Source organism: Caretta caretta, chromosome 3, assembly GCF_965140235.1.
Source record: "Caretta caretta isolate rCarCar2 chromosome 3, rCarCar1.hap1, whole genome shotgun sequence".
Lineage (NCBI taxonomy): Eukaryota > Metazoa > Chordata > Testudines > Cheloniidae > Caretta > Caretta caretta.
This window is the reverse complement of record NC_134208.1, coordinates 88,463,884-88,476,651: the sequence shown is the minus strand read 5'-3', so window position 1 is coordinate 88,476,651 and position 12,768 is coordinate 88,463,884. Positions and strand designations below refer to the sequence as shown.

The following is a 12,768-nucleotide window of genomic DNA, read 5'->3' as shown; positions in this document are numbered from 1 at the left end:
CCGTAGGTCTTGAGTATATTTAAATAAATAAATAAATCCATTTGGGGGCAAACCTTTAAAACATCAGCTTTCTATTCTGCGTTGCCTTGCTTTGCTGGATGATTTTCATTCCCAAGTCAACAGCAAAGCCTAGTGTAGCCTACTTCTTCAAAAGGGACCAATGACCTTGTATACTCATCCTGAAACTGTTTTAACTTCCACCAGACATTTATGTCTCTAGCTGACCATTGTATATGGTGTGTCTTACATTGAAAGTCTATTAGCATACTGAGTCAAATGCTAATGAAGAGATTGCAGGAAGAGGTGAACAATGGCCAGGGGGAGGGGAGGAAAACCCTGTTTACAAATGAAGAACAAGGAACTGGTGTAATGTATCACAGAAAGATGCCATGGCATCATTCATCGGGGGGAGAGAAGCTGCCAGTGGGATTGGTCTCATGAAAGGAGGCTTAGGCTTGGCCTTGGCCATCCAGGTTGAAAATGCTGTGAGAAGGACTTTGGATGAGCAATGCCTTCTTAGCAAGAGGTCATCTTGTTAGTTGAGTCTAGGCTCTAGAATGCATGTAATGATTTTATTGTATATGTAACCCTTTGTTTCCAATATTTCTGCTTCCTATCATTTGAATCTCTGTTTTTCATTAAGTAAACTTATACTTGTTTTCTCCATAAACAAATCTAAGCTCTGCATGTTAAGCAGTGCTGGGGTCTAAAGGTTAACTAGTAAACTGTGGTGTACTGTTGCTTTGGGAACAGCGACTCCGGTGATTCTGTGAGTGTCTAGTGGATAAAGGGCTGGACACTGCAAGATGCTCAGAGCCTATGTACACAGAGAGAGGAGTACTCGAGCTTGTGGGGTATCAGGGAGCTGACCAGGGCCTGCACACACAAGGCTTCTTCACAGTAAGGACAGGTGTAGTGAGGTGCCTCACAACCCTGGGTACACCTGGAAAGCATCACAATGAAGTTACAGGTATCTAAAATTGGAGAACCCAAAAATCAGTTAAAGAGAAAGAGAGAGAGAATGAAAATCTTCCCCTGTATTTTTAAAAGAAACCCTTCTCCTTCCCCCATGACACCAACACAGCTGTTTGGATGATGCAGGAATCCGAGAAGGCCACTCTGCCAAGGCGACCCAAGAGCTGTCTAGCAGAACAAATCAGATAATACAGGAGGGGGGAAAGGGATAGTTTAAAGATAGCTGCTAGTGTAACCCACGTGACTAATGGGGAGATCTCTCTTTAAGAGATCTATTGAGAAGTGAGGAGGGGGTAGGAATGAGTTGTGTCTGGGTCATTGTTGCTACACAGGTGCACAATTAGTGCTCCACATCCAGAAGTTTCTGCAATTGGGTGTGGTAGTTTTGGGCAAATAGGTTTCCTGTAACTGGACTCAGACTTTACTGAGGGTAAGTAGTCAGAGCAGCTACTTTACAAAAGGACACATGGGTTGGGAGATGCTGAGGCACAGAAAGAGAAATCAGGTGGTTTTCCCCTAACTCTGAAGCATTTTGCAGCAGGTTAGTGATATTGTTAGCCTTCCAACAGGGATGCCCTAGTGGAGTTAATTATAGAAAGGGGAAATTGGGAGGGAAAACTGTTTTATTTCATTATAATCACATATTTTGAATATTATTTGATTTTAGCCAAACTGTTTTAGTTAAATTGTCTCAACCAGTATGGTTCATCAACTCTTTTCTTATTTAAATGGGTTGATGGGGGGGGAAGTCACTTATATTTTGCTGCTAGGGAAATACTACTTAGATGGAGCTACTATAAGGTGGGTGCATAACTGGTTGGAAAACTGTTTCCAGAGCATAATCGGTGGTTCACAGTCAAGCTGGAAGGGCACATCGAGTAGGGTCCCGCAGGGATCAGTTCTGGGTCCAGTTCTGTTCAAAATATTCATGAATGATTTAGATAATGGCATAGAGAGTACTGTGACCAGATTGGGGCAGATGGCTACTGGAGAGTGGTAGAAGACAGATATATTAGCCCCAGTTAAGCAGGTCCCTTCTCTCAGGGTAAGGTAAGAGGGGCAGTTCCAGAACAATCAGGAACTTGCTGGAACCACTTAAGGCAGACAGGCTAATAAGGACACCCAGAGCCAATTAAGAAGCTGCTAGAATCAATTAAGACAGGCAGGCTAATCAAGGCACCTGGTTTAAAAAGAACCTCACTTCAGTCACTGAGGGGCACGCAAGGAGCTAAGAGTAAGAGGGCGTGCTGCTGGAGGACTGAGGAGTACAAACGCTATCTGGCATCAGGAGGAAGATCCTGGGGTGAGGATACAGAAGGTGTTGGGAGGAGGCCATGGGGGAAGTAGCCCAGGGAGTTGTAGCTGTCACACAGGTGTTACACAAAACACTGTAGACAGCTGTGATCCACAGGGTCCTGGGCTGGAACCCAGAGTAGAGGGAGGGCCTGGATTCCCCCCATCCTCCCAACTCCCTATTGGATACAGGAGGTGTTGACCTGGACTGTGGGTCCCACCCGAGGGGAAGGTCCCTGGCCTGTCCCCTGACCCACTAGGTGGACCAGCAGAGACTGTGGGGATTGTTCTCCTTCCTTTTCCCCATGCTGGCCAGTGATGAGGTTAACTGAGTGAACGGTAGGCTTGAGCCAGTAGCAAAAGTGGCCAAACTGAGGGCTGCCATGAATCTCTGAGGCGAGCAAATCCGCCAATAAGCACAGGACCCACCAAGGCAGAACTTTGTTATAGTACACATAAAGTTTGCGGATGATATCAAGCTGGGAGGGATTGCAAGTGCTTTGGAAGATAGGATTAAAATTCAAAATGGTCTGAAGTAAATAGGATGAAATTCAATAAGGACAAATGCAAAGTACTCCACTTGGAAGGAACAGTCTGTTGCACGTATACAAAATGGGAAATGACTGCCTAGGAAGGAATACTGTGGAAAGGGATCTGGGGGTCATAGTGGAGCACAAGCTATGTGGGATCTGGGGGTCATAGTGGAACTTGAGTCAACAGTGTAATGCCTTTTGTTTTGGAGTTGATTGTGGGGAGGCTAACCCTGTGCAATCCTTGCTGAAAATGCTCAGTGACTGAATGCTGGGGCTCTATGGGAGTAGTTTTTAGGCACTAGCTGAAGGGCAATGAAGTAAACTCTAGCCCAGTCAGAGGTTACACAACTGTTCAAGTTAGTATGTTACTTAACAACACTTCTGATTTCCTATTGTGACATTCACCTTGTCTGTGATACTATTGTCAAGATAATTTCTACCACTAATTGTGTTGTAGAGACTGAAATAGTTAGGGAAAATGAGGAACATGCCCATGTAGTTTCAAATTCAATTACTGCATAAAATAGTGTATAAAGTATGTTCAGCTCTTAAGAAGAGTGACACACAGTTGGGGATGGAGGGAATCTAAAATAACTAGGCTTGGCAGTATTAGTTTTTTTTATTGGTAAATGTTGGTAAATATCAATTTCACTGTATACAAACAAACCCACACAAAAAATATTTTCACCAATAATAATTAGGCATGAAAAAATTAGATATTTATTGGTAAATGTTGACTTCACTGTTGGCACACAAACCAACTATAAATGTTTCCATAAATAATGATTGAAATTTACAGCTAGGTGAAGCAAGAAAAATGCTGCTTGAAAGCTTGTTAGAATTTGATTTAAGCATATTTACTTTATATATTTTGACATGCAATCTTGACAGTTTGTTTAATTGTTTAACAATTATAAAGCTTTAATTTTTTCAATCTCAGTGTCTATTATCATTAAATAATTATTGACTGGTCCCCTCCCATGATTTCCCACAACTGTGAAAATTTAAACCAATCATTAAAAAATGTTTTAACCCCTTCATTTTGAGCAACTGTGAAAGTGAAAATTGATAAAAATTGGAAAAATGTTTGAAATAAACATTGGTATTTCCAGTGATACTATAAAAATAAAAATTGAATTCTACCAAGCCTAAAAATAACCCCAGTTACTGGTGCAGAGTGAGAGTGGGGGCCAGACTTCAAACATAGAGTATTGTAAGAGAGTTACTGTGCTGGCTTTGTCTGTATGTGAGACATCCAGAAACAGCCCCTAAACTTTAGGTGTGGCTCCCTAGATGGGAAAGTTCCCCCTCTCAGGAAGTAACCCTGGAAAGAGCTTCAGGTTGAGGACATGCTTCCTGCCCGGCAGAGAAGGTGGAAGCAGCTTTGACTCCGCAGCAGCAGTGTGGAGCAGCCTCTGTACCCACTTTTAATATATGCTCTGTCACTTACTACTTTCATGCCAGTGTGGTCATTTCAAGGATTCTGCCTGCTGTGTTAGTCCACCAATATAGAGACGAAAGGTCATACAACAGTATTTTGTGGCAATGAAAGACTATAGTCCAGGCCTGTCAGCAATGACAGTTTATATTAATAAACAATGGCTAATACAAAAGATTTATAAGACGGCTCTAAAATTGGTCAGCAAATAACACCATGCAACTAATACCAAACAGACCTTTAAACAGTATTAGAACAGGAAAATCCGAATTTGGGAACTAACATGAGCACATAGCTAATAAACCCAGCCTAGTGTTTACTCAACCAGCTATCACTTGTTTCTGACTGCCTTGTCTAAACTAGGATTTTAATTGAATCACAGCCCAGCCCCCAGAAGGACGACTGGGAGGTCCTCAAACCAAGGGGAAGAAGTGTGTGAGTCCAAGGAGGGCTCCATGAAGCTGGATGCTGGTGGCATGCCAAAACCTGTCTGAATCACAGCACAGCTCCATGAAGAAGTGCTGTGGAATCCCTTAACCAAAAGGAAGGAGTTGTGAATCCAGGGACCACTGCAGGAGGAGACCTGTGGGAAAGACTCTCCAGAGAGGTCAGGGGCTGCAGTGGGACCGGCAGAGCTCCCTGGCACAGAGGGAATTGGGATCCTGAAGCTGCCTGATGTCCAGGTAAAGCCCCCCACTTCCACCCAAGACTCCTGCACCTGCCCTCTGAATCCCTCTACTCTTTGACACACCACCACAGGCCCCTGCACGCCAGCCAGAACCAGTTCCCTCAGGGCTTGTCTTCAGTACCGTGCTAATTCGGTGCCGCTGCACTGAGGCAGTGGCGCCAATGTAGCACAACTGGTGAAAAAGTATTACATCAACAGGAGAGCGCTCTCCCATCAGCGTGATTGCTCCAACTCAACAAGAGGCAGAAGCTATGTCAGCGGGAGAGTGCAGACACCGCTTTAAGTCAATGTAAGTGACGTCGCTTGGGGGATGGTTTTTTTCACATCCCTGAGCAACTTAACTTACATCAACTTAAGCAGTAGTGTAGATAAGTTCCTAGTCTAACCTCACTCGAGCTGGGTGGGAGGGGACCGTTTTTCTACCTTGTGAAACTTTTTGATTTTTTTTTTTTGAAAATTTTTCCATTTTGCACTAGGATGAAACTGAGACCTTTTGAAGTTTTTCACAAAAAAAATCAGAAAGAGACCCACTCGCCCCACAGTAGCCAATAGCCTGGTAGTTCGGGCACTCACCTGGCATATGGAAGACCCAGCTTCAAGTACATGCTTGGAATTGGGCACACCTGTGACACATTCCAGGTGAGCATCTTGACTACCAGGTAGTTTTGGGGTTTGTGTCTCTATGATTTAGACCAGAAGTTCCATCTTAGACCTGAGAAACTTCTCCTGACAACGTTTACTCAAAACCATATGTTGCCACAAAAAGTTGTGGTTTTTAACAATTGGCATTTGCTGATGAAACATTTTGTTGAAAAATTCCTGACCAGCTCTAAACCTCATATCCTCTAACTTTCCTACTCAGACTCCCCCAGTCAAACTCTTTTCTCTCCTAATTTCCCCCCCGGCAGATCTCCAGCAGCCAGAGTCAAAACTTATTTTACTGTGAAATTCATAAACACCGAATCTATTACATTGTAAAATAAATGTGTGCAAAAAGAAGAAAAATGGGCATGTGGTACATCAAATATTGTGTGTTCTTATTTTTAAGAAAAGTGGTATGCAAACCAATAAAGTTTGGAAATCTGCCCTATTTAATACAATCCCCAGTTTTGTGGTGCCTTCTGTATTGTAGCCTTTCTGCTTAGAGCTTTGTCTGCAGATTTGATACCAGATGGTGGGGCTGTTGAAATGCTATTGTAGATTCCTTACAGCATAACTAGGGTATTAGTTTCAGGTTGCTTTTGTTGCAGGCAGAGAAACATTAGTTGCTGTTAGCTGTTGTTGTGATCTAGTTACTATGCGTGGTTCTGTTCATCACCTCTGGTCTCACTTCTACCTGTCCGTTTTTTGTGGGAAGAGGGTTGGGTTCAGATTTTGTTGATTCTATGTAATTTTCCATCATCGTATATTCTTTGATTTTCTCATGTCGGTGAGGTCTATAGTTGGTTTCCTTCAGTGTTTTTCTTTGCCAGAAACTGAGATGTTTTTCAAAAGTCCTATTGTCTCAGAATTTGCAGTGATGATTCTGTGGCCTATTTGCTCATTTATGAATTTTCCGTCCTCTTTTTTCTTTCCCATCATGTAATGTTCTTTCCTGAATCTTTATGTATTCCCCAATATAACAGAGAAGCAGTGTGCAGTATCCCCTATTTCCTCTTCTCTGTACACACCTTATCTTTAGTTGCACTGCTGACTTTACTAGATCTAGTGATAAGACCTAGTACTTGAATCTTCAAACCTCTTTGCAAACAATGAATTTCCACAAAATCCCTGACAGTTAGGTAAGTTTCCCAATGGGCAAAGTGACGCATAAAGTTTAAACGCTTGATCCAATACTCATTAAAGCAAATCTCTTGATTTTTCTATCAAATTCTGTATTTTAACAGTGGTACTCTTTTTCTAACTTGTTCTTCACGGCACCACTGTGACTCTCTTTCAGGGTTAAAAACAGTCCATGAAGAAAGATCCTAAAGAAAAAAGGTTTTGGCCATGATATTAAATTTGAGATACTGAAAGACCATGCACGATGTAGGATAAAATATTAACAATTGATACATTTACACTGAGGTTCTTTCTTTACATTTTTGAAAATTATTTTCAACGCCTCAAATGAGGATCAATAATTTCTGCCAGCTTCACTTCCTGAAAGCAAATAAATCCATTACAGCATAGCATGTTATGATCTTGAAATGGAAGTAAGACATTTCAATGACACAGACCGCTAAAGAGAGAGTTTGAAGACCTAAAAATCGCTTGGTTTGAACAGCTTAGGAAACAGATCATGATAGGCACTAACCTTTATGGAAAAGGCTTCTGCAACTTAATAGGGATGAAAACAATACAGTTTGATAGAAATTACCCTAACAACCCATAGACTGTAATAGAGAATATAATTCTTTGTTTTTGAACCATGTTATAGAATTCTATAGTAGAGATGTAATTCTCTAATCAAATCAAAGGGATGGTTTAAAATCCTATAGAAAGGATATAATTCTCTACTCAATTCTATAAGACTTTTCCATACACGAAATTCTCCCTCCCTACACACAGCTAATAAATGGGGTTTGGTTGAGTGTTATTTGGAGAGGGAGGGACTAAATCATCTTCCCCAGGAGGTGGAATGAGAGCAGAGTGGTGAGTGGCTGCTGCTGCACTCCATATATGGAAATAGCCTCTGTGGCCACTAGGCGCTCCTTCAGTTGCATGTGGGTTTTGTCTGGTGGAGCTGCATAATCACAGGTCCACACAGATGAAGCCCTCAAAGAACACAGCTGTGCACAGTGTGCAGGGCTATTTATCCCTCCCCCCAACACACACAAAAACACCCCACTCTGCATGGACTTTCCTTTTTGTGTGGTGGCAGAGGAGCCACAGATCAGACTGGTCCTACTGAATTTCAGATTATGAGTCCACACATAGGTGATCACCTGTCCCTTATTTAAAGGGATGTCCCCTGACCATTTTAAATATTAAATTAAAACTTATGATGATTGCACTGTATACTTGAGAGAAAAAATACATGATATGCTAAGGGAAATGGTGTTCTCCTAAAATATCCCTTCAAATAAAGCCTTGTCCTATATTTTTCATGTGGATTTCCCTTATTTCCATCCAACAACAGTGGCCACTCTATCCACAGAGAAGTTGGGAAGGGACAGGATTTGGGTATGTGTGTGGATTCTTGAAGGATCCTGAAATCAAGTGTGATGGGGCAGCTGCCCCTCATTGGCAGAAAAGGGGTTAAAAGCAGCCCTAGGGAGGCTGCGCAGGAGGCAGCCAATCAGGGCCAAGCACGCCCATATAAAAAGGAGTTGCAGGGCAGAGGAAGTCAGATCACTGCTGGGAGCCCAGGGAGAAGGACTGTGTCTCTGGAGGGCTGAGTGAACTGCCAGCACCCTGGACAGAGCAGTGCTGCCTGCCGGAACCTGGGGAGTGGGAGACAGCTCCTGTCTGGCTGCTGGAGTTCACAGGCTGAGGCAAGGGCAAAGAGGATGCTGGGGCCACGAGGAAGTGGCCAGACAATTCACTGCAGTAGCCATTAAAGGAAGTGGCTGAACAGCAGACTGCAGCTCTCCAGGAAGGGAGGAGCACAGTATGCGGCACAGCCGGAGGGCTGTGTCACTGAAGAGGATGCCGCGGTCCTTGGAGAGACATGGGTCCTAGAGCAGGAGTGACAGTGGCGAGGCACCACGTGAAGAGGGCACACTAACACACAGAGCTAATTCCCAAGACAGCCAACAAGAGGTGCCAGAGTGGTGAGTGAATCCCGTCACATCAGGATATAAGTCATCTATTAAGACACGTCTAGACCAGGAAAAAAGGGAATGTTTAAAAATGTGTTAGCTAACACAGTTCAACTAACATGCATCTGACCACTAATGTTGATAGATTTTAAAGATGTTAAATCCTGTTAGTTGGTTGAGGTCAACCCTAGGCTTATTCTAGGGTTAACCATGAGTGGCTAACATATTTTTAAAGGTGTTTAAAACCTGGCTGCATTGATGTTTTAACTTTATCTATTTTCCTAGTCTAGACAGCGACAGCAAGTAGATAATTAAATTAACCATAGTTACGCTACATTTAGAAATTAAATCCACCCATACAGACTGTATACTATTTTCAATATGCCTAACTTAACTGATCACTTTTGAAATAGTTTGACTCTGTCTTTTTCTGGACCATTCGCTGTGAACAATCTGTTCAAAATAAAACAGAAGAGCAATAAAGAAACTACAACAAAACCAATCTCACTTTGAAGATCTGAACCCTTATTAATGTGAGGAAGTGCCTCAGTTCAGGCAGTTAGGTGAAATGCACACTGGAAAGAAGTCTGTGAAGAAGATTGTCCATTTGTGTAAATCAGCAGAGCTCCATTGAAGTAAGTGGATCTGCAACAATTTACACCAGCTCAGATTTGACCCAATATCTGCTGCAGACTTTTGCACTGGAGATGAGGTGATAGAGAGAGATGATGCGGAGGAGAAATGTTTGCACAGAAATTTCCAACACGATCTTTATATTTACATGTTGAAGGCAAATATCTTAGAGAAAAATAAGAACTTTCACTGGTGAAGTGTGCATATAATTTGATATTGTCTCTGCTGGAGAACATTGCACTCTTAGTAAAAAAAGGTGTGTATTTTTGAGACACAATACCTGCTCAGACATTTTACATTTATCTTCATGGTGATTCATTAGAATGATATGGGATTTCCAAGGGAAGTGAGATTTGCAGTTGAAATAACATTTTCCTATTGGCTTGTCCACCTCTCCAACGGAAGTGAGAGGAAGAGCTTCTGTATTTATGTTTAGCCTATCTTTCTGTTGCATGTTGAACAAGTGTCTGGAAAATAGTTGCACACCAAGCTTAACACAGGAGAAGCACTACTTTTCATGCCATTGTACCCTTCAAATGACAAAGCCACTGCTGGATGTACAATGGAGATGCTGGAGGAGTTCAGCAGAGCAAAGCATGCCTAACTAACATAAGGCAGTGGTGATGGAAGTATCAAAAATGGCTTGGGACCTATGGCTGCAACTGGAACTCCAGTCCTCTCTATAAAACTAATCGATTACCAAAGCTATGTTCTAACGAGGACTGAAATGACTTTCTGCTCATGTCATGTTACCAGGAGAGCGCAGGCAGAAGGGCGATATACAATCATTAAAAAAGTAACGATTGATTAATCAATCAATCCTCATGACCTGCCTGCACACATAACCAAGAATGGGAAAGGGCAATGGAGATGGTGAAGATGAATGATTGTCATTGTGGCCTGGATCACAGTTGACTCTTTGTGAAAGTTACCTAGTGCCACAGTGAACAAGGGAGAGCATCTCAGGGCAGCATGAACATGCTGGATGAGGCAACCAAAAGACAGCCATATGGGAAAGTGGGGCCATGTATTAATATTTGTCATGGTAGGATTCTTTGTAAAGGCCATAGGCCACATCCTCACCTGCTGCAAATTGGTGTGAACATTGTTTTGTTCCTTGTAGCCATATTACAACTATTATAAAACCGCCATAACAATGATGGTCATCAACTGTTCTTTACCTGCAGTGTTGAGAGGGTCTCTAAGAGCTATAACTCGGCAACAGGTAGTGGTGATCCTGATTCAACAGCATCCCAGTGCTGTACATTTCCGATTATGAATATAGGAACCTAATCTAAGTAGTATTAGTAACAAAGAGAGGCCTTCTGGTCCAAAATGTCCGCCTAATAGTCTATACATATTTTTAGTCTATTCACTGCTTAAATGAGCATTGTTAATGTTGAGCATCACCACACTAATGTTTAGCTGCCTCGGAAATCACTGGGATTCACAAAGCCTGAATTAAGTGCCTAGGCTTCCTATACAATGAATGGGGAGAGATACACAAAAGCCAACATGCAAGGTGGCTCCCTGCCTAAACTAGGCAATGGGATTTGCCCAGGTGAGGGGTGTGTCCTAAGATCTGATTTTCTCAGGGAGTTCAGTGCCTAAGACCCGGCTGTAGGGAGGCACATTCTCCGCTATTGATTCACAACTGCAATTCCTTTCTTGGCATTAGGCGCCTATGCCATTTTAGCAAGGAGGTAGGTTAGGGGTGGGAGGAGGACGACAATGACCTCACTTACAACTTTTAGCCCAGTGATTAGGGTACTCACCTATGATGTGAGACCCCACCCCCAGTTCAAGGCCCCCCTTCACCTAAGGGGGAAATGGGATTTGAACAGGAAGCTGTGACCTCTCAAGAACATGCCCAAGCTACTGAGCTATGGACTGTTGTGAGGTTGGGCTCACTGTGTCTGCTATTGAAGCTGTTCCATTCTGAAAGAATCATTTGGGGGAGAGAGAGCAAGAGCATGAGCACAAGTATGGCACTGCAGCCTGGTGGTTGGAGCATTTACCCAGTATGTGGAAGACCCAGGATCTGCTCCCCTCGTTCCAATGAGCGGGACTTGAACCAGGGATCTCCCACGTGCCAGGTGAATACCGTAACCATTTGATTAAAAGTTATGAGAGAGCACCTGCTTGCTTGCTCATAAAGGCCCAATCCAGTAGGCAAACTTTAAGCATGCTTTTCAGATTAGGCTTCCTTCCCCAGGTGAGTTAAGTGGAGAAATACCTATCTTTCCCTGGTTTGTGCATTACTTTTGGGGCTTAGGTGTCCATATGCCTAAGTGAGACTGCAGTGTGCAGAGGAAGAAACATAGGCACGTAGGGAATTTTTACTGCAAAAATATAGATGCTGAGTGAGTTTAGGCACCTACGGGTTCAGCGGTAGCTGAGCAGGGCTCTTGTGAATCCCAGTGGGGCCTGATGCTGGGATTTAGATGACTAATATGGCAGTTAAGTGCCTGAGTCCTTTTGTGACTCTAGCCCTATGTTTAGTTTTCCCTTCTCTGAAATAGGGATTATAATACTTACACAAGTGCATTGTGAAGATTTAATTATGTAACAATATATAAGGAGTTATTAATATTGTCTGCAAACTACTAATGTTTATTAAGGGCCCAGTGACCAAATTGCTCTTTGAGGTCTTCAAGCTGTTTAAGTAGGGAATATATATGGTACAAAATGAGAGGGAGTTATAGATTATCCTGTAATAAAGACTAGCCACTTCCTGCTCTCATATTAGTGTAAAACCAGAGTAACTCCACTAAAAACTATGGACCAAATTCTCATATGATATAAATAGGCAAACTCTAATAACTTCCGTTGAACTGCACCCATTTAGATCAGCTGGAGATCTGGTTCAAAGGAGTTCCTGGATCTGACTCATTACTCTTTTGTCAAAGGTACAATATATTAGATAAATCATTATACTTCTTTCCCTCAGAGAATGAAATGCCATCCTTCATGAGCTTCCATAAGCACAGAGATTTAAAAAATGAAACCTATACTTAAGGCTTCAATAACTCCTTAAGATAGTGTACAGCACTTAAAATTCTAACAGCTAGTCTCAAGAATCCTCCTTATATTAGTGAGCAATAATTAAGCATTTAAACTACACATACAGACCATCCATTGTGAGAATAGTACACCAGAGGTTTTTGTGGAAAGATTTTCAGATATAGGTGGCTGGAATCGTCCCCCATCTCTGCAAAAACAGCAGAGTAAGACTTTAGAGATTTCAGTAACTATTAAGTTTCCTTCAGTGGTGGTCTTTAGAATGTCAGAACTCCCTGACCTGAGTTGAAAGCTGAGATGGTTGAGGCTGGACACACAAAGGGATGGTTCTTCCATGCAGTAGACAAAAGACTGGTGTCCTCCCTCTGGCTTTTTCACTCAGAAACTGAAGCAGTTCATATTTCAAGAAGTATGTCCTACTGGATTAAAACCATTCCACTTTGG

General features: G+C 42.4%; 1 long non-coding RNA gene across 2 annotated transcripts in view; it reads left to right on the top strand.

The window, feature by feature from the left end:
- Window positions 1-12,768, top strand: part of LOC142071548 (uncharacterized) — a 65,469-nt gene that overhangs the window by 10,908 nt on the left and 41,793 nt on the right. Inside the window, exon 1 of one of the 2 annotated variants that reach the window (XR_012667646.1) lies at window positions 4,432-4,922. The exons of the other annotated variant lie outside the window; for it this stretch is intronic. This is a non-coding gene — a long non-coding RNA (uncharacterized LOC142071548). Of the gene's footprint in view, window positions 1-4,431; window positions 4,923-12,768 lie in introns of those variants that run through there. 2 annotated transcript variants of the gene reach the window in all.